This window comes from Hoplias malabaricus, chromosome 4 (assembly GCF_029633855.1).
Source record: "Hoplias malabaricus isolate fHopMal1 chromosome 4, fHopMal1.hap1, whole genome shotgun sequence".
NCBI classification, from domain to species: domain Eukaryota; kingdom Metazoa; phylum Chordata; class Actinopteri; order Characiformes; family Erythrinidae; genus Hoplias; species Hoplias malabaricus.
The window spans coordinates 1,431,107-1,453,706 of NC_089803.1; the positions used below are offsets into that span (position 1 = coordinate 1,431,107).

At 39.5% G+C, this 22,600-nt stretch overlaps 1 protein-coding gene and 1 pseudogene across 1 annotated transcript in view; one reads left to right on the top strand and one right to left on the bottom strand.

The window, feature by feature from the left end:
- Positions 1-22,600, top strand: part of LOC136694071 (zinc finger protein 850-like) — a 196,988-nt gene that overhangs the window by 142,717 nt on the left and 31,671 nt on the right. The gene's annotated exons all lie outside the window — the stretch shown is intronic.
- LOC136694004 (zinc finger protein 345-like) lies at positions 9,199-18,386 on the bottom strand (annotated as a pseudogene).

Consider the following 22,600-nt stretch of genomic DNA (forward strand, 5'->3'; position numbering starts at 1 on the left):
TGCTATTATTCCAAAACATCATTTTTAAAACATCAGCTTAACTACAGCACTATAGAAAAGGAGGCATTGGCATTGTTGTTGGCATTACAAAATTTTGAGGTCTATGTTGGATCTAATTCATGGCCACTTGTTGTGTACACTGATCATAATCCGTTGATTTTTCTCTCTCGAATGAAAAACTCAAATCAACAAATTATGAGGTGGGCACTTATTGTTCAGGAATTCAATCTGGAGATTTGTTATAAAAAGGGTCAGAGAATGTATTAGCTGATGCTCTTTCTCATGTTAAAATTTTTAAAATAACATGGTATGTTAAATTTTGGTGGTGGGGTGTTACGTCCCATGTTATTTTGGAGTATTTGTTTTTGTTTCTCTTTGTTGGAGATTTTAGGTGAATGCTCTTGGGGCTGATTTGCTGCCTGTTGCTCCACCCACATGCTTCACTTCTGATTGGCTGGCTCTGATGGCGGGAGATTTAAAAAGAACCATTGTCCTGGAGTTGGGGAGCTGCTCCTTTTCTTCTATCCAAGCCAATGCTTTGATTCAGCTGGCTGCCCAACAGTGTCAGACCAAAGTTCTTTTGATGTTGTATTCTGTGGTTGTTGTATTTTAAGCAGGATTTGTAAGGGAGACCTGCCTTTTTGTTTATACTTTTGGGCCCTGTTTTTGGTGAGAGTAGACAGGGCAGCTATTTGTATTTTCTTTTCTGTAAGTTTAGTTAGTGGAGTTGGTTTATTGATAGTCATTGTTTGTTGTTTTGGCCTGTGGTCCCCCTGAAGCTTTATCCTGTTTTCTAAGAAGCTTTTAAAGCTGTCATGAGGCAATATTGAATGCTAAAAACAATAAATTATTACCTTCAGTATCTGTTTCTTTCTTTTGGTGACTTTATTTAAGAGTTACTTTGGTCTGAGGCTGAGTGGGCAATTTTTTTAAAAATAATTTATAAACTTTTATTATGTCCAACCCCTAGTGGACATAATACACAATTTATGTCACTTATACTATTTCCTACATTAGATTATTGCAATGCATGGTTTTCCAGGGCCGCAGAGTGATGCAGTAAGTAGTGTCGCTGTCACACAGCTCCAGCTCCCGGGGTTGTCGGTTCGAGCCCCACTACGGGTGACTATCTGAGGAGTTGTGTGTGTTCTTCCTGTGTCTGGGTGGATTTCCTCCCAAAAACATACATTTGTAGGTGGATTGGCGACTCAAAATTGTCCATAGGTGTGAGTATGTAAGTGTATGTGCGAGTGTGTGTGTTGCCCTGTAAAGGCCTGGCGCCCCCTCCAGGGTGTTATCCCACCTTGCGACCGGTAATTCAAGGTAGGCCACGGACACACCCCTGAATTAGAAAAGTGGATACAGACTATGAATGAATGAATTGTTTTCCTGCCTTTGCCTGTATTACTTTTACTTTTTACAGATTTATTGATGAGTATTTTCTCACTGACATCACTGATTGATTGCTGGCAGAGACACAACATGAAAGCTGTTGTTTTGTACTCTTTTAAAAGAAAAAGGACTGTGTATTAATAAAACAAATTTGACAAATTTGTAACCAAAATTGCAAAGTTTTAATGTAAAAGGACACATGAATATAAAATTAATAAGATTTTCAGTAAAATTACAAAGAAAAAAAAGTTATGAAAGTAAAGCTTTAAATAACTAACGCAATGTTTAATTACAGAAAATTGCTGTAAGTTTACATTTGTTTATAATTTAAGAAAGCAGAAAAAAAAACTGTATAAATACACAATAACACTCAATAATTTAAACTCCCAAAATCACACAAGCTCCACCTCAAAATAAACCCAAACACACAATAATAAACTGCTTGTTCCCCAACACCTGCGCAGCTGTTTGTGAAGGTAACACTTCCATTTCAGGTCAATCTCACGGCTACCATTTAGCCCTTGATCACAGGACGTTTTGGACTGAGACTGAGATGCTCATGTTCCAGTGTGAGCTCCATATCTTCAGTTCTCTCCACTGTTTTGAGGAAGCCCTCACCCTTTAAGACCCTGGGAGACACCTCAGTGATGACATACACAACAGCAGTGTGCACTTCAGAGGATGGTTCTGTTATGGCAATAGTCTAAGTGCAACCAGGAAGGAAGACCGATTCTCAGGCCCAAGGAGAAATCAGCGGAATAAAGACACAGAGTATATTGCATTATATTGTTATATTGCATTTTCCCATCACATTCCTCCCTTTTTGTGATTAATTAAACATGTAATATGGAACAAGGTAATCATAAATTTGGGCGGCTTGGTGGTTAGCACGTTCGCCTCCCAGCACTGGGATCTTGGGTTCAAGTCTCATCTGGGTGGAGTTTCCATGTTCTCCCTGTGTCTGCGTGGGTTTCCTCTGGGGTCTCTGGTTTCCTCCCACAGTCCAAAAACATGGAGGGTAGGTGAATTGGCTTCTGTAATAACTGTCCTGGTTTGTGAGTTAATAAGTGTGAATGTGTGTGTGCCCAGATATGGATTGGCGCTCTGTCCTGGGTGAAATCCTAGTGCCCGATGCAGTCCTCCAGGTGGACGGTCGTTTCTGGTTGAGAGTACGCTGTGTGCGTTTGGCTGCCGCTTCTCGCCAGTGTGTGTGAATTGAGTGTTCTGAGCAGTGTAGATTGTAAAGCGTCCTTGGGTATCTAGAAAGGTGCTATATAAGTGTAACGATAATCCATCCATTATCTGTAACCGCTTATCCAGTTTTTAGGGTCGCGGGGGGTCCAGAGCCTACCTGGAATCATCGGGCGCAAGGCGGGAATACACCCTGGAGGGGACGCCAGTCCTTCACAGGGCAACACAGACACACACACATTCACACCTACGGACACTTTCGAGTCGCCAATCCACCTGCAACGTGTGTTTTTGGACTGTGGGAGGAAACCGGAGCACCCGGAGGAAACCCACGCGGACACGGGGAGAACACACCAACTCCTCACAGACAGTCACCCGGAGCTGGAATCGAACCCACAACCTCCAGGCCCCTGGAGCTATGTGACTGCGACACTACCTGCTGCGCCACCGTGCCGCCCCTGTATAATAATAATAATAAATCAATGTAAAGGAATAAAAATGCAAACAATAACGTCATTCTCAGACTAGCTAGTTATCATGCATTGAAAAATGAGCAAAAGTAAATTAAAAATGGTAAACCAATTGAGTGAATAAATGAGTGAGTGTTAAAGAAATATTGATGAAATGTATAAAATGATTAAATGATTTACTCATCCTCCTCAGTAGAATCATGGTCCAAGGAGGCATAAATTGGCTGAGGCATTTCAAGGGGCAACTCGTCCAGAGGATTACATGTCCACTTCTTCACTAACCATAGTGAAGGTGACAGAACACTCAATAGTTTTGGTGATCAGACTTCTAACACAGGGAATAATGCAGCATCTGATTACTGCCAGTACTAATAATGAAATTATTGCCATGATAGTTAATTTCAACACCAATGCTCCCCATTTGCCAAAACATGAATCAAACCATGCCATCCAGTCATTTATACTCAAAAATTCATGAAACTCAGCAGTGAAAGCTGTCAGTTCTTCCATAATTGTTAGAGATGGGGATTTGTGATTCGTTTTCCTAGGGAGCTGTGCGAGTGGAAAAGCAACAAATTTTAAGCGAGAGAGGCATGTAGAGCCAGACCCCTGCAATGGAAAAGCACATAACTACATACAAAACACCTGAGGTTTATTATTGTGATGCTTCACTGACTGGTAATAGAGCCTCTGTCAATGCTATACAGGTGCTACTCTTAAAATTAGAATATCATGAAAAAGTGGATTATTTATAATCATTCCATTCAAAAAGTGAAACTTGTATATTATACTCACACACAGACTGATATATTTCATGTGTTTATTTCTTTTAATTTGATGATTATAACTGACAACTAATGAAAACCCCAAATTCAGTATCTCAGAAAATTAGAAAATTGTGAAAAGGTTCAATATTGAAAACACCTGGTGCCACACTCTAATCAAGGCCTTTAAATGGTTTCTCAGTCTAGTTCTGTAGGCTACACACTCATGGGGAAGACTGCTGACTTGACAGTTGTCCTAAAGACGACCACTGACACCTTACACAAGCAGGTCAAGACACAAACGATCATTGTAAAGAGGCTGGCTGTTTACAGAGCTTTGTATCCAAGCTAATTAATAGAGAGGCGAAGGCAAGGCAAGGCAAGGCAAGGCAAGGCAAGTTTATTTATAGAGCACCTTTCATACAGAAGCAATTCAAAGTGCTTTACAGAAAAAGAAATTACATTAAAAGCCAGAGTAAAATCATAAATTCCAATAAGACAATTACATAAAAAGAGTAAAATGATTAAAATGATTAAAACAATTTAAAATGACAATAAATGAAAAGAAATAAAAGAAATAAAATGCCGTTACAGAAAAGTGCAGAATATTTTAAACTGAGCTGTAAGCCTGCTCAAACAAGAGAGTTTTAAGTCTTGATTTAAATGTGTCTAACGTTGGGGCACTTCTAATATTCTCAGACAGCTGGTTCCATTTAAAAGTGGCATAGTAGCTAAATGCTGCCTCTCCATGTTTAGTTTTGACCCGAGGCAGGACTAACTGACTAGTTCCTAAAGATCTGAGATCTCTGCTCGGCTCATATCTCTGTAGCAGATCTGATAAATACGCTGGTCCTACCCCATTGAGACATTTATAAACCAGTAATAACACCTTAAAGTCTATTCTATAACAGACTGGTATCCAGTGTAAGGATTTGAGGATGGGGGTGATATGATCTCTTCTTTTGCTCCGAGTGAGAACTCTGGCAGCTGCATTTTGAATCAGCTGAAGCTGTTTAATGGTCTTTTTTGGAAGTCCAGCTAAGAGACCATTACAGTAATCAATCCTGCTAGAAATAAAAGCATGGATAAGTTTCTCTAGGTCTGGTTTAGTCAGAAAATCTCTAATCTTACTGATGTTCTTAAGATGGTAAAATGCTGATCTAGTAACCGCTTTAATATGACTACTAAAACTGAGATCTGAGTCCATTGATACACCAAGGTTGCGAGCCAGTTCTTTAGATTTGAGGGCTCTCGAGTCCAGATACGTAGCCAATCTTTGTCTCTCAGTGCTATTCCCAAATAGTATAATCTCAGTTTTATCTTTATTCAGCTGCAGAAAATTGTGTCCCATCCAGTTTGTGATGTGTTCAAGGCACTTGCTTAATAAGTCAACTGGGCCAGAGTCGTTTGGGGACAGGGCCATGTAAATCTGAGTATCATCTGCATAGCTGTGATAGGACAGCCCATAGTTCTGTAGAATCTGGCCAAGAGGAAGCATATATAAATTAAATAAAAGTGGACCAAGAATAGAGCCCTGGGGGACACCACAGGTTACTGGCATGTTCTCTGAAATATTATTTTCTATTTCTACAAAGTAGTTCCTGCCTTCCAGGTAAGAAATGAACCACTTCAGGACTGTTCCTGAGAGTCCAACCCAGTTTGCGAGTCTATCTATAAGAATCTTATGGTCAATGGTATCAAAGGCAGCACTAAGGTCAAGAAGTAATAGAAGAGATACCTTTCCAGCCTCTGTATTTAAGCGGATGTCATTAATTACCTTGATTAGAGCAGTCTCAGTGCTGTGATTAGACCGGAACCCGGACTGGAATTTGTCTAGGCTACTGTTTATGGACAAGAAACCAGTGATTTGCCTGAAAACTATTTTCTCAATGATTTTGCCCATGAACGGTAGATTAGAAATTGGCCTGTAGTTACTTATCAGAGAAGATTCTAAATTTTTCTTTTTTAGAAGAGGCTTTACAACTGCAGTTTTTAGTGAGGAGCTCAGAAAACCCCCCGACATGAGTGAGGTGTTTACAATGTGGAGTATGTCTGGTGCTATAGTGTGAAACACACTCTTTAAAAAATTGGTTGGTAGTGTGTCAAGACTGCAAGTGGATGATTTGAGATGATTAACTGTGTCAGTTAAAATATTACTATCAACAGTACTGAACTCTGACATTTTAACTAAGGAGTTTTTATGAGGTGATGGAGAGGGTACAGACTCATTGTTGGATATAGATGTACTAATCGCTTGTCTGATATTCTGGATTTTAGTGTTAAAAAAGAATGCAAACTCATTACATCTCTCAGTTGATACTAATTCAGGGGCCATTGGTGTGGGTGAGTTAGTAAGTCTGTCGACCACGGTGAAGAGGATTTTGCTGTTGTTAGTGTTATTGTTGATGATACTAGAGAAATAGGATTGTCGTGTTTTGCATATTGTCGCGTTGTATTGACGTAGCCTATCTTTGTAGATTTCTTTGTGAATATGAAGACTTGTTTTACGCCATCTGCGTTCTGCCTTGCGACACTCCCTTTTTTGGATTTGAACAACAGAAGCATTTCTCCATGGTGCTTTCTGTTTGCAAGACAAGGCCTTCATTTTAACTGGCGCAATCTCATCCATTACACTGACAATTTTTGTATTAAAACTATTCAGCAAATCATCAACAGAGTTGGATCGTTCACATGGTGTAGTGCACAATTTACTCATGAAAAGTGTAGCTGTGCAGTCCTTTATAATCCTTTTCTTGACACAAACTCTTCTATCTCTGATGACTGGTGAGGCCCACATATCAAAGAACACACAGTAGTGATCTGACAGTGCAACGTCCTTCACAGTCACTGATATGTTGAGACTCTTTGAGATAACAATATCCAGCGTGTGACCATGACAATGAGTACTCCCTGTAACATGCTGTGAAAGACCAAAAGAGTCCAATATGGCAAGTAGTTCCTTGGCAAAACAGTCCTTGGGATTGTCGATATGTATGTTAAAGTCACCAGCAATAACAAAATGGTCAAAGTCTGTAGAAATAAAGGACAGCATCTCTGTAAATTCATCAATAAAATTAGTGCTGTACTTCGGAGGCCTGTAGACAGTTACTAGTAATATCTGTGGTGTCCCTTTCAAAACTACACAGAGATTCTCAAATGTTGTGAAGTCTCCAAATGATAACTGCTTGCACTGAAAAGAACCATGGAACAAAGCAGCTAGACCTCCACCTTTTCTGCTGGCACGAGATGCATTTAAAAAATGAAAATCTGAAGGAGCCGACTCCAATAAAACAGTTGCAGCACTACATTCATTTAGCCAAGTCTCAGTTAAAAGTATAAAATCAAGCCCATGTGCTGTAATAAAATCATTAATTAAGTGTGATTTGTTTGTGAGAGATCTGATATTTAGAAGAGCTAACTTAGTAACTTGTGCACTTTGCCACAGAATCTCTGTTTCACATTTTATTTGCTGTAGATTGGCTACATTCACAGAATCTGACCTGAACTCTCTGTTCTTTCTCTCTCTGATAAGTACTGGAAGGGAAGGGAAAGATGTGGTAGAAAAAAGTGTACAAGCAATAGGGATAACCACACTCTGGAGAGGACTGTGAAACAAAACCCATTCAAAAATGTGGAGGAGATTCACAAAGACTGGACCTCAGCTGGAGTCAGTTCTTCAAGAACCACCACACACAGACGTATGCAAGACATGGGTTTCATGGGTCGCATTCCTTGTGTCGAGCCACTTCTGAACAAGATACAGCGTCAAAAGCATCTTGCCCCTGGGCTAAAGACAAAAAGGACTGGACTGCTGCTAAGTGGTCCAAAGTTATGTTCTCTGATGAAAGTAAATTTTGCATTTCCTTTGGAAATCAAGGTCCCAGAGTCTGGAGGAAGAAAGGAGAGGCACAGAATCCACGCTGCTTGAGGTCCATTGTAAAGTTTCCACAGTCAGTGATGGTTTAGGGAGCCATATCATCTGCTGGTGTTGGTCCACTGTGCTTTCTGAGGTCCAACGTCAACGCAGACATCTACCAGGAATTTTTGGAACACTTCAGGCTTCCTGCTGCTGACCAACTTTATGGAGATGCAGATTTCATTTTCCAACAGGACTTGGCACCTGCACACAGTGCCAAAGCTACCAGAACCTGGTTTAAGGACCATGGTATCCCTGTTCTTAATTGGCGAGCAAACTCGCCTGACCTTGGTATTGTGAAGAGGAAGATTCAATACGCCAGACCCAACAATGCAGAAGAGCTGAAGGCCACTATCAGAGCAACCTGGGCTCTCATAACACCTGAGCAGTGCCACAGACTGATCAACTCCATGCCACACCACACTGCTGCAGTAATTCAGGCAAAAGAAGCCCCAACTATGTATTGAGTGCTGTACATGCTCATACTTTTCAGTTAGCCAGCATTTCTAAAAATCCTTTTTTTTGTATTGGACTTATGTAATATTCGAATTTTCTGAGACACTGAATTTGGGTTTTTCTTTAGTTGTCAGTTATAATCATCAAATTAAAAGAACTAAACAATTGAAATATCAGTCTGTGTGTAATAAATGCATATTATACACAACTTTCACTTTTTGAATGGAATTACTGTAATGAATCCACTTTTTCATATTTTAATTTTATGACCAGCACGTGTATGTGCTAATAATGATGAGTCTGCAAATTTGTATGAATTTTCCAGCATTCCAGAGGTGTGGAATACACATTTAAACATAGGTGGCACTATAAAGACAATGAGACAGGCATATCCTGAATTGTCCTAACTCCAGTAGACCTGCGTTATGATAAAACCCAGTTATATTTGCTTGGTGATGAGATCAATGAACAAATATCTGATCAGCTTCATCCAGACAATTGTCTGCACTTGGGGGCGCTATGGAGCTCCTGGTCCTCTCCCAAACCCATGCTCTATGAAAATTATAATTTGTATTATAACAAGTGGAAGGCCTGTGTCAATTTTCATTTTCATTTTTTGACCTTTGAAAAAGTCTCAAAAATGTATGACTACTTCCACTGTGGCATCTACATTATTACTTATATTTATATCCAATTCCTCACTTTATAATTTAAAAACATTTAATTTCATGATGTTCATTAAAATGTCTTCTATTGTTTACAAAAGAGAGAATGGTGATGCTTGTGAATATCCACACAATAAATAAATAAAGTAACAAACAAGCAAGATGTGTCCTTGTGGCCTTTAAAAAGTAAATTTTAAAAAGATCAATTTGTCATGATATCAAAAGATAACTCGAGTGACGCTTATGGATTAAAAAACAGTTTAATATCCTACAGAGGGCAAACTAAAAGCATAAACATAAAAGTCTTTAATCAAGCCAAAAATACAAACAGATCCAAAGGGCAAATCCAAAGAGAGAAAAATAGAAACAATAGAAAAGCTCTGAATGCACAGATAAGGTAATACTCTTAAACAATCTTAACCAACACTGCATTTAAATACTGTCTAATGAGCATGAAGGAGAAACAGGGGTGATTGATATTCAGAAGATTTGGAACAGTGAAAAGATCTCAGATAAATGGAGGTGGTCATGTGATACTGCTGAGGATTCTGGGAATACCATCTTTCATGTTCATTTTCAGTGAGAGTCCAGAGAGTCATCAGATGATCATAGGATGGGAATCTTTAGAGCAAGATACACATTATTATAATGTTTGTACTCAGGACACTAATATCACCTGAGTGACTCTACTATTGACATAGATACAATATGGAAATAGACCAAATCATTATAATTCAACTGGTTTTGAACTTATAATAAATGCTTTTCCACGGCACACTTGTCTTGCTGCAGTGATAAGCAGGTATGCCCTTCATGGCGATCAGAAAGAGGAAAACAGTCTGTCTGGATGTGTGCGGAGGTCCTGGTAGCACAGCCCCGTGACTCCTGTGCTCCGTGAGACGAAAAGCTCCATCAACACTGATCTTTCCCCTTCCAAGGGTATACAGTCCAGCCCCAGAAATAGGGAGGAATGGTGATGATGGGGGGCAGAGGGGCAGTAGAAGCTCAATAGGGAGTTGTATTGTCTCTATTTAGAGCACAGTGAAACACAACAATGACAGTGTGATTGAGAGGGTAAATAGGAGCTGTAATAATTAATTCTGAGATCACACCTTGAAAATAAAAATAAAAGTTCCATAAACAATCCATGGCATCAGGTATCACACAGTTCAATCACACGTCTCCAAATTCCCAAGCACTACACAATTCAACTTTAAGGATATTTTTTTTATATTGAATTTGACCCAAAACAATAATTAAATCCCAATCTCTGAAGGTAATCCCCCACTCAGTGCTAACCTTTCTGGTTCTGGATGAACGCAGTGATGTTTCCGGACAGAAATCTGACGACTAAAACACTTCCCACACTCTGAACAGTGATACGGTATCTCTCCTGTGTGAATGCACTGGTGTATTTGGAGATTACTCTGTACAGTAAAACTTTCCCACACTCTGAACAGTGATACGGTTTCTCTCCTGTGTGAATGCGCTGGTGTGTTTTGAGACTACCCAGTTCAGTAAAACTCCTTCCACACTCTGAACAGTGATATGGTTTCTCTCCTGTGTGAATGCGCTGGTGTTTCTGGAGATTACTCTGTACAGTAAAACTCTTCCCACACTCTGAACAGTGATACGGTTTCTCTCCTGTGTGAATGCGCTGGTGTGTTTTGAGACTACCCTGTTCAGTAAAACTCCTTCCACACTCTGAACAGTGATATGGTTTCTCTCCTGTGTGAATGTGCTGGTGTTTCTGGAGATTACTCTGTTCAATAAAACTCATCCCACACTCTGAACAGTGATACGGTTTCTCTCCTGTGTGAATGCGCTGGTGTTTTTGGAGATTATTCTGTACAGTAAAACTCTTCCCACACTCTGAACAGTGATACGGTTTCTCTCCTGTGTGAATGCGCTGGTGTGTTTTGAGATGACCCTGTTCAATAAAACTCATCCCACACTCTGAACAGTGATACGGTTTCTCTCCTGTGTGAATGCGCTGGTGTTTTTGGAGATTACCCTGTTCAATAAAACTCTTCCCACACTCTGAACAGTGATACGGTTTCTCTCCTGTGTGAATGCGCTGGTGTGTTTTGAGATGACCTTGTTCAATAAAACTCATCCCACACTCTGAACAGTGATACGGTTTCTCTCCTGTGTGAATGCGCTGGTGTTTTTGGAGACTACCCTGTACAGTAAAACTCTTCCCACACTCTGAACAGTGATATGGTTTCTCTCCTGTGTGAATGCGCTGGTGTGTTTTGAGATGACCCTGTTCAATAAAACTCATCCCACACTCTGAACAGTTATACGGTTTCTCTCCTGTGTGAATGCGCTGGTGTCTTTGGAGACTACTCTGTACAGTAAAACTCTTCCCACACTCTGAACAGTGATACGGTTTCTCTCCTGTGTGAATGCACTGGTGTCTTTGGAGACTACTCTGTACAGTAAAACTCATCCCACACTCTGAACAGTAATACGGTTTCTCTCCTGTGTGAATGCGCTGGTGTCTTTGGAGACGGCTCTGTTTAGTAAAACTCTTCCCACACTTTCCACAGTCATAAGTTTTCCGTTTGTTTTCACTTGTCTGAGATTTCCTGTTGGATGTGTGAGTGTGGGGAGTATCCAAGGATGCTTCCTGAGAACTGGAGCTTCTGTCCTCCATATCCTCACATTTAATCCCTCCTGATCTCAACATTGTGTTATATTCCACTTGGAAATGTTTCTTGATGCACCTGTGGAAAAACTCTGGAACTTTCTTGAACAACAGGAGCCAGAGAATGTATCCAAAGAGATGTTCTTTTGTCCTGAAAGGCAATAAAGAAACAAAGATAAATTAGTTAAATTCACTCTCCCCTGGCTCTCTGTTGGTGACCAATATTCTCCTGAATTTGTAGTCAGTTCCACCTTAAGTACTGCTACTGAAACAGCAAAAAATGAGTCACTGTTGACAACTCATGGTGCAGGAATAGAGCAACATCTAGGGCTGGGCAATATAAGTGCAATCAATATCACGATTAATTGTACATTTTACCACAATTACGATTAATGAATGATTATTTTGTTTTTGTATTTTTGACCCTCATAGTATAGTGGTGAGGTTTGTACTGTAAATATTCTCCAGTATTAAATGTTTTTTTTCTAATGAGAGCTTGTTTACATTTAACTTATGTTCAGTGTCTTCTTAATTATACTCAAAACACAGCACGTCCAAAACCAGACACTAGCTGCTCCAGTCGCTTGGTCTGATTTGGCATTTAGGTTGGGTCCATATGGCAGATAGGGGCAGAATCACGTGACTAGTTTGGTAGTGTGGTTTTAAAAGGAGAGTACATGAACACACAGTTGGTACATAACATAATAAAAATAATCAATATAATTTATATTGACAAGATTATGACGGTTACAAATTCTAAATGTGAATTTGGATTAATTGCCCAGATATATTATCTTCAGTAAAACACGGTATAAACGAGCTGTAAATATCTTAAACACGTTTATCTTCAGCAAAACACGGTATAAACGGGGTGTAAACATCTTAAACGCGTTTATCTTCAATAAAACACGGTATAAGCGAGATGTAAATATCTTAAACGCGTTTATCTTCAGTAAAACACGGTATAAACGGGGTGTAAATATCTTAAATCCGTTAATCTTCAGTAAAACACGGTGTAAACGGGGTGTAAATATCTTAAAGGCGTTTATCTAAAGTAAAACACGATATAAACACGGTGTAAATATTTTAAACACATCTTTACCTTCAGTAAAAACAGGACTTGATTTCTCTCCAACACACAGCTCTCCTCCTGCTTCTCACACACACTCACACACACTCTCTCTCTCTCTCTCTCACACACACACACTCTCTCTCTCTCTCTCTCTCTCTCTCTCTCTCTCACACACACACACACACACACCACAACACCTGGCCCCTCTCACACGATTGGCTGGAAAATCATAACAGCTGCTCTCCTATTGGACAGTCTCGACAGAGTGCCCTCAGTCCAGAGGATCATATCAATAGGTTGTTTTCAGTCACGTGGTTATTCCATACAGTGGGCAGGAAAATAACGTGTATGGCATGCATTTGGGGCCAAAATCGTCTTAATTCTAACGCCTGTAACCTAAAAATATAATGTGTACAGACGAAAAGTATGTGCGTGTTGTATTGAGAGGTGTTTCTTTTATGTCTACAGAACAATTTTTTTCAGTGTACAGCATGTTTTTACATCTAAAGAGGTTGTTTTTTTTCATGTACAGACGGCATATTTTTAGGTCTACAGAGTTTTATTTTTTTGTTTGTTTGCTTTTGGTTTTTTTATTTGTTTATTTAATTTATTTTATTTACCTGTACAGACGTTATTCTACAACATCTTGACCTTTTCACTAAAGTTGCAACATTTTGCCAGTAGATGGTGGTATTTACTTACATATTGAATAATGTTGCAAGGTTAACATAAGTGTTTTATTAACCTGCTGCTTTATTTCTTTATAATCTGTAGGATAATTTACTTTAGTCTGAACACTTTAGATGTGATTATTATGATAAATGTAGTATGATGAATATACACATTTATAGTATTAAACACCACATTATTGCTTTCAACAAGCAATTATTTTAATTAGTTCCTCAACAAGTAGCTTGATGCTGCGTCAGCAGAGTCAATATAAACATCTGCTGACAATCCAGAGCCGGGACCAGGCTGTAGACAGACAGGCTAAACCGACCGTCTGCAAACTGCCTTGAGACGTCACCTAGTTTCATCTGGATTGAAACTATGCCTTTGCCCCGAATTAAATGTAAAGGTAGAAAAACTCAATCAGCTCATTTCAACAACCTAATCAATATTAAATCATATTCAGATGATAACAGCAACACCTCAGATTAGATTTAGATCAGATGAATATTCAGCACTAAACTGAGCCACCACTCTAGACTGTAATCATGAGCATAGCCCAAAATTATCAGGCAAAGGAGGTGAAATATGTGTAATTTACCAAAATACTCTAGATATCAGTCATAATCTGTGACACCTTCACTTCTTTTGAGTTCTCTCCACCATTATGACAAATCCGCTCACAAAAAAGAAGACATTTTTATTCTGTAACATTTACAGACCTCTGGGGCTCTACTCAGAATTTCTAAAATAATTCAGTGATTTCGCTGCAAACCTAGCTGTGTGCAAATCATAGAGTTAAAATTGTAGGAGATTTCAATATCCATTTTGAGAAGGAAGATGACCCACTGAAAAGGCTTTTACTTCAATCCCAGACTCTGTTGGTATTACTCAAAAATTAACAGTGCTTACACACTATTGTAGTCACACTTTAGACTTAGTTTTGACCCTAGGTCTTAACATAGACTAACTTAATATTACACACAAACTTCAGAAATCTCTGACCATTAACTAATTTCATATGAGCTATGTCTTAGCCATGATATATGTATGTCCCCTCGCTATTCTACAAAGCATATAATAAAACCATCTACCACTCTACAGTTTATAGGAAACCTCCCAGAACTATCAACCCCAGTTCCCACTCCATCAGACCCAGTGGAGCTAGATGTACTAACTGACTACTTAGAAAATACCTGTTGATCTTCTTTAGAAAATGTGGCACCACTTAAAAGAAAAAGTATGGGACAGAAAAAGCTCGCCCCATGGTACAATGATGAAACCTGTACCTTAAAACAAATATCACAGAAACTATAGTGGAAATGGAGATCAACCAAGCTGTAGGTGTTCCACTCTGCCTGGAAGGACAGCCTTATAGAGTATAGAAATGCCCTCACTAAAGCTCACTCAGCATATCTGGCTTCGCTGATCTTCAATAATAAAAATAATCCTAGAGTACTGTTTAGTGTGTTTTCCAGAACTACAAAAAATAAGGCAGGTTCTGAACAACTAATTCCTGCATCTGTCACCAGTAAAGTCTTTATGGACATTTTTAATAAGAAAATCGAGATTATTAGACAAAAAACTCAACCCACAGTATTAAATCTGACCTGGCTGCCACCCGATGTCACCATGTACCCAAAGCTCTTAAACTAGTTATTAAAACTATGATCAAGAACCCAAATCTTGATGCTAGCACATTGTCTAATTACAGGCCTATTTCTAATCTACCATTTCTATTCAAGATCTTAGAAAAAGCTGTGGCCCAACAGCTTAGTTCATATCTACATAAGAATCATATATATAAAAAATTCCACTCTGGATTCAGGCCACATCATAGCACTGAGACAGCTCTAGTCAAGATAACAAATGATCTTCGGTAACACTTTATACCCCCGTGTCTTAACATGTACTTTCCTGGCACTTACTGCGTATCTTTTTGCGTTTTATCACTTCCTGCATTTTTTGTTTTTTACATTTCATGTCAAATCTTTGTCTTACTGGAATTCTGTGAAGCTGCTTTGTGACAACATCAGTTGTGAAAAGCGCTATATAAATAAATTTGATTTGATTTGATTTGATATCTTCACACGTTTTATGGTGTACATTCCCATGTTTTAAAGTGTATTTAACGTGTACTTACAGTATATCTTCCCATACTTCCCTTGGAATTCAGTGCATCTACACCCCAACACATAATGTATCTTCTCGCAATTTAAAGTGTATTTACAGCGTACATCTAAAATATTTACCAGCCCACGTTTTTACAAGTACGACTCAGACACTTGCTGCATCTTCTCTGAGTTTTAAAGGGGGATTTAACTGGTACTTACAGTGTACCTTCCCATAACAAACAGATTAAGATTTATATTACTCGGTATAAAATACTTACCTGTTCCTACTGGTACTTTAACAATTGGGGACTTTGTTTTACGCTTTTATTCAGTTGACAAACTTCACTGACATTCCAGGAATTATTATTCTTCTAATTGTCTTGTTCTTCATTATATGGTTCTGAATAATACGATAAGCATTGGCTCTGTACTTTTGAAAAGTCCTCCCAGGTCTGTAGGTTCAGTTCTACAGCAGCTCATTACAGGAGATGAGTCAAAATGAGGTACCTCTCAACAATAAACAATATGTAAAATATTTACATATAATTACACTGTAAGAGTTTAATACTACGGTGGGATAGTTGCTACCACCTCATAGCTCCCTAACAACTCTGCAGTGAAGCACTGTCCAGCCAGTCTCCCCACATAGTGTGTGCCCCTGCCTTTAAATAATAAAGACAGCCGTACTATATGTTCTTGTGTGTATATATGTATGAGTCAATTCTACAAAAGATGCCAAGCTCTAAAACAGTTTCTGTCTGATTGCATACAAAGGTAGACATCACATTTACTTCGGTTTTCCATGATGGTGGCTGAACACAGTAATAAATTAAATGTGAGTAATTGCCCTGTGAGCAGTAACAAAGATTTACATAGCAGTATGTATTGGAGCAGCCCCTGCAAATATTTAGTAATAACTCAAGTACAGTATTTACACAGTTGTTTATTTAATGTATTGTGAAGACAGGTGACGGAAAAGTTTACATTTGCACATTCAATTTTAAACATATTTATGTGTTTAATATATATGTCAGGAGCAGTCTGTATGTCCATCAGACCGTGCTAGAAGCAGAGTACACAGTAATAACAGTTATGAGTAATAAATATCACTGATTTAAAGTGACGGTGAACACTTACTGTGCAGTAGACACTACAGAACAGACAGAGTATAGAGGTGTGCTCTGTATGTGCAGAGTGAGTGTTCACTGATTGCAAATGTACAGAATGAACACATTCACAGTACAAGGTTCTAGTGTATGGGGGGTGATGTGGTCAGGAAGGGGGTGGAATGGGAGTCAGTGCGGTTAGGAGATCAGGTTAGGTGTTTGTTGATGTGGACACAGAGGAACTTCACACTCTCCACACTGCTTCTCCAAAGATGTGGAGGGGGAGGTGGTCTGTCTGTCTTTGTTCTTCTGATGGTCCACGATGATCTCCTTTGTCCTAGAGGTGTGAAGAGCAAGGACCTAGACGTTCCCCCTCATTCCTGCAGACTCCCTCATCACCATCTGAAATGAGGCCCACTATTGTTGTATCCTCTGAGAAGTTTATGTTGTTTTACAGGTGAATGGGGTCTACAATGTTCATTACACAGAGAACAAAGAGTGATCTGAGGTGTGGCTGACAGAGTAAATGAGAACTCAACTGAACAGACGATAAAACACTGAGTTAAAGTTAGGGTCAATCTGCAGAACTGATCAATGGAGGGACTGGTTGTGATTGGTTAAAGAAGTCCTTACACAGCTGTTACTATGTCTTTGACTTATAAGTGTCACATGTAGTGTGAGTACGCATTAAGCCCCACCAGAATCTGTTTTTCAGGTTTATTTAATAGATATCGACCTGGTTTATCACGGATATCTGTTTGGAAAATGTCAGATAAACCTCTCATTTAAAAACATATGAACTAGTTCATGTACATTTTAGAATAAGATACAGATATTTTACGAAACTTTTCAGAAGTCTGGGTTTAATTGGTACTGTTCCACTATGTAGGCCCATGTGTGTTCCAAATAAACCCATATCACGATTTGTTAATTCATTAAATACATTTGTTTCCAAATAAATACAGCAGCACGTTAATTCTGTAATATGTTAAGTGTTTGAATAAATGAACCAATGACTCAACATCAGAAACATAACACAGATCAGATATTTAATGCAGAACAGCTTAGTTTGTTTTTGTAATGGGTCCATTTCTTCCTGCGCCCTTGCCGTTCAGATGCTTCGCTGCTTAGCTCTGCTATCTTTTATTTCTTTCCTTTTTATGTTTTTTAAACCTACTTGTTTTTCTGTGATAGAGAATCTGAGCTTTTAAATATACACAAGTCAGCAGCACTACGAAGCCAAAACTGGATATTTTCTGCTTTTGATACTTTTTAAAGTAGTGTGATTGCTCTAGGAACCAGGACTGTTCCAACAACCAGGACAGTTTCAACAGGCTACAGTAGAAGAAACTTGTGAAATGCCTCATCATTTTGTTCAACACATGTGCTGTCAGAATTGTTACGGACTTCTACAGAGAATGTCAGCTTTGGAAAGGGATTTTTGGAGCCTGCTATCAGAGTATAAAAAAGACTGGCATTTCGGAGCTGTGCGAGGAGTAACAGTGAGTGCACTGTAAATAATTGCAGTAAATTTACATTAATTTTCAACAGTAAGGTACTGTAAATCTGTTTTACAGTATTTTACTGTTTTAAGCAATGCATTGTGGGACATGCCAAATGATCAAAAGAACTTACAGTATATTACTGCTTTTAATGAACAAATCAGCAGGAAGTGCGATTTTATCATCTGTTCCACATGAAAATTGATTATCAGGGTGAGGTGTAAGAAATATTTTCTTGTTTAGAAAAATACAGTGTTGAATAGGGTGTTTTATAAACTTGTCTGCTTTTATTCCATTTGAGTTTAATATATTTTAGTCTAAAGTCATTATATATATAAATATATTGAGTTTTAATTGCTCTCCGTAGGCTGCTTAACTGAGTCTCCGTCTCGGACGAGTTCCAACACTGTGGAAGACATCATGTCTCACCCCTGTCCCTAAGAAGCCACACCCAAGTGAATTTAACGACTACAGGCCTGTGGCTCTAACATCACATGTGATGAAGACAATGGAGAGACTGGTCTTATGCATACTGAGACCCCAGGTACGCCATGCACTGGACCCACTACAGTTTGCATACCAGGAGAAAGTGGGCGTGGAGGATGCCATCACTTATCTCCTACACAGGACACATTCTCACCTGGACAAGGGGAACAGTGCTGTGAGAATCATGTTCTTTGACTGCTCAAGCGCTTTCAACACCATCCAACCTCTCAGACTGGGAGACAGATCCAACACATGGACGTGTGGACGATCACCTGGTAACCTGGATTACAGATTATCTGTTAGAGCGGCCACAGTACGTGAGACTGAAGAACTGTCTCTCCGACACTATGATCTGCAGCAGAGGAGCTCCACAGGGAACTGTGCTCTCACCAGTCCTGTTCACCCTGTACACATCTGACTTCTGCCACATGCAGAAGTTCTCTGATGATACTGCGATTGTGGGGTGTATCAGGAACGAGCAGGAGGAGGAGTACAGGAGCCTGGTGGAGGTCTTTGTACAATGGTGCAAACTGAGCCACCTGCAACTGAACACTTCAAAGACCAAGAAGATGGTGGTGGACTTCCGCAAGTCAAAGCCTGTCCTGCTACCAGTCACCATTGATGGGGTCGACGTGGAGGTGGTGGACACCTATAAGTATCTGGGCTTTCACCTAGACAATAAACTGAACTGGCCAGCCAACACTGAAGCACTCTACAAGAAAGGGCAGAGCAGGCTGTACTTCCTGAGGAGGTTGGGGTCCTTCAATGTCTGCAGCAAGCTCCTCAGGATGTTTTACCAGACTGTTGTTGCCAGTGTCCTCTTTTATGCTGTGGTATGCTGGGGAGGAAGCATAAAGAAGAGGGACGCTGGGCGACTAGACAGGCTAGTTAAGAAAGCTGGCTCTGTGGTGGGGGCTGAACTGGAGTGCATCACTTCCATATCAAACAAGAGGACCCTGAACAAACTGATTAGCATCTTGGACAATGAGTGCCTTCCACTCCACAGTATCATAACTAAGCAGAAGAGCTTGATCAGCAGGAGACTTCGCTCACTGCCAGGCTCAAATGACAGACTGAGGAAGTCATTTGTCCCCAGGGCTATTGAGCTGTTCAACGCTTCACTCAAGGGGAGAGGAGAGATGGACTTCTCCGCATAGTCTGTCTGCCTATCCACCACCACCACCACCTCCTCCATATTTGTACGTGTACCTAACTGGACAATAGACAAGTCAACCACTGGACAAGTCAACCATCTCATCTACCTCATGTATACTTTAATCTGACAGCTACAATAGTAGTTTTTGTAGTGGATATGATGAATGTGTATTAATTTCTAATAAGAAATTTTGACTTTCTGAAGATGTGATTTTAAATACCCAAGCTTTCGCTAGTTTTGGAGACATCTCCAACAAAGATCGGAATGCAAGATTAGCATCCAGAGCAGGCTCGTAAAACCTCACTCCAGGACGTTTACAACCCAAGGTCCCAGGGTCAAGAGGAGAATCTCAGCAAAGTGCAGAGAGACACACAGACTCAAATTTGATTAAAACTGTTCTCTCACACCTTTTGAAAGATTGTTAAACAAAACAATCACAAACCTTAATTCCCATTGGTTTAAAACAATTTGAAGTTACATATGTGCACAACTGTTTGGGATTAATCCTGTTTTGACAATCAAAATAGGTGGAACTAATTTACATGTATTTAAAGTCACTTTTGTTTTATATGAATTTATGTAGAACCAAGGTAGCCACATACTATGTGTTTAGTTGGTTAATAATTATATAGAACATGGTTGTATTTTTCTTAATGATATTACTTTGTGTTAACATATAATCTTTTATATTGCAAAGTATTCACTTAGGGATGGTCAAGTCTTTGTCTTGTCAAGTGTCATAAATTCTATGTGATGCCACTCCCAAGGTACAGGAAACAGCCAATCAGGAGCAAGAAAGGCTCCAATTCTCCCTCATTGAGGACGAATCAGGTATTCGGGGCGGGTTTTCTAAATTCAGGTTAAAAACCTGTGGCGCCAAATGACACAAGCTTTTCTGAGATTTTCGAGCTTTTTGAGCTTTTCAAGCTTTTTGAGCTTTTTGGGCTTCTGCCCCTTTTTCTCCGATGTTCGACTCTTCACTTCAAGGCTCCAGACACTTGGGGCGTTGTCTCTTTTAGCTTTTTCAAGGCTAAAAGAGTAAAATGACCTGAGTTTTGGAAATGACTCTGCAGGCGTCAGACTCATGGCTTTCTTAAACAGTCTTGCACCTTTAAAGCGTGGTCCAGATAGAAACTACAGATTAAGAAAAGCTATAGTTTAACCCTCGCAAAATTTCAACGCCACACCCAGAGCATGAAGGAAACCTTAGACCTCTTACCCTCCAAACGACGACAACGCCATATATATATATATATATATATATATATATATATATATAAAATTTAATTTTGGCGCCCATCGTGGGGCATAATTATTATATATATATTATTTAATTTTGGCGCCCAACAGTAAGGCTTTTGATTAATAGTCGTGATCAGAAGTTATGATTCCTTTACAAGAAAAAATTGCACCCCAGTAAGTTAAGCGCAGCCTTGTGCTTCAGCGATAAGAGTGGCCTGTTTAAGAGATAGGGGCCTCACAACTGCTTCCTCCCAACCTTAGTCCCCTCTAATTCATAACTAGGACCTGTTCCTAAATTAAGCCTTGAATGTGAGCGATGATTGTCATTTCACTGTTGTTTTGATTTAATGATTAGTGTGAACATGCTTTTCATTCGTGAAATTATTAGGCTGCCGCCGTGCGCCTAATACTATGGGTTTGTCAGCTGTGCTGCGTCACTGTTTAATTGCCTGCATGAAAACGTATGACACACCCGGGAGAGGTTAAATTAATCACAATGCGTGATTCTCTGTGTATGTGTAAGTTCTGAATTGCCCAAAAGTCTGCGACTTCCAGCTTTTGATCGACAAATTTTGTACCTCTGATATACAGCTCGTTAAAATACGTTCATAAATGCAGGAATTGTTTGTGTCAACCCATAAGTAGTGAGACCGTGAATCCCGCGCTCATAATTGCAGGCAGAATCTCGTGCCTTGAATTTGTAAAACAATGGGAATAGTGAACTCGCTCTAAAGTGGCCCAAACAAAGGTCTCTGTTTTGTTTAAGACTCGCAATGGTGTGTTTTCCCTTCAGTTTCCGAACTGGAATGGTTTAAATTATGCCAAACCAGTGAACCTACCCCAGGGGGAGGAGTTAAATAAATAAGGTGTTGCCACTGACCCAGCCCTGGAAACACCAGGAGCCCTGTGGCTGACTTGTGCTATTGCAACTGAAGTCAATTTATGGTGCCCCCTTTCGTATGACTTGCGCTACTGCATGTAAGATTTCTCTGGTGCACCCTTGTGCATAACTTGTGCTATTGCAACTGAAGTCAATTTATGGTGCCCCCTTTCGCATGACTTGCGTTACTGCATTTAAAGTTTCTCTGGTGCACTCTTGTGAATGACTTGTGTAAGTGCAAGTTAATTAAAAGCACTTGTCTTTCATATAATATACTAAATTTGCATGTAAATTGTAAGTTATAATGGTTGTACTGCTTCTATCCTTTACTCATTCTTCCATAAGTGGAAGTAACCAATTACTGATTATAAAATCTATATTGGTTGAGGTGAAATAAAATAAAACTGCAGTAATTAGACATTAATGAGCATTAAATCTGACATACAACCCAGTCACCAAGCATCAGTGGTAAGACCCCTGACTAATTTTTATTTGTAATTAGCAAGCTCAACAGGAGCCACAGTGTCAAAATATACAGCTATGATCCACAGCGCTGAGCCCTCTCACATGGCAAATCTGATGTCACAATTAATGGCCCTCCATTTAATGGAGAAACCTAAAGGCGAGGCCTTAATGAAGGTAGCCAGTCATATGGCTACACTAGCAATAGAAAAACTCAAACACACTGTCCAGGACATAGACTTAGAAGCAGTGAAAACACAAATGATGAGCCCAGAAATGGAGAACATCAGAAATTCTCGCAAAGAGCCTGATCATTTAATGGCACTGCATGCAAAAACAGCAGAACTTGCAGCAGTCAAAGATGAACTCCAATTGTCTCAGCACCTGCAGTCAGAGACAGAAAGCAA